The following is a 745-nucleotide window of genomic DNA, read 5'->3' as shown; positions in this document are numbered from 1 at the left end:
GACCTGTCCAGGGTGTCCCCTGCCTTCACCCTAAGTCGGCTGGGATAGACTCCAGCCCCCCCGCGACCCTAGTGAGGATTAAGCGGTGTATAGATAATGGATGGATAGTATTTTTAGTCATGCGCTTCTGTTAGGGGCATAATTATCCAAAGCAAAGACCAGAATAATTGAGCCAGTACTTTGTGAAATATGGTATTTCACATCAAGATTTCACAGTTCAACAGCAACTTTTACAGCAAGCAAGTTTTAATTTCTAGGGTAGCATTTTTTTATCCTGGGTGTTTTATCCCAACAACTGTTGAAGGAGGTAATCAGACACTGGCTAAAAAAAAGCAAATTGCATTTAAATATTTCGACCTGTATCTGTTGTTTATGCGAGTTACTTCCAGAAGCAGAGAGAGCCTCAGCTCCTCAATCACCACCAGCTCGCAGACGACTGAAGACAAAGAGGTCAGAGGTCACAACGTCCAGACAAAAGATGAGGCACACGCCCTTCTGTAAGCCTGACAGCAGAGAGGTGTTAATATAACAAACACAAACGGAGAAAATGAAGACATTCCTAATTCAGTTTCTAATGAAGGTTCTAATAATAATGAGGATTCATGTCCGACCTGTGGATTATACAGTCTCCCTTTATGGAATCATGCTTTAATCCCTGCACTGAACCGGTTATTCCGATTGATTTCCCATGTGTTAATCCGGGCTAAGACTCGGCAAGAAACGTGCCTTTTCAGGACATAAAATA

This window comes from Stegastes partitus, unplaced genomic scaffold, assembly GCF_000690725.1.
Source record: "Stegastes partitus isolate 25-593 unplaced genomic scaffold, Stegastes_partitus-1.0.2 Scaffold1762, whole genome shotgun sequence".
NCBI classification, from domain to species: Eukaryota; Metazoa; Chordata; class Actinopteri; family Pomacentridae; genus Stegastes; species Stegastes partitus.
The sequence above is the reverse complement of the archived record's forward strand: the minus strand, read 5'-3'. Positions refer to the sequence as shown.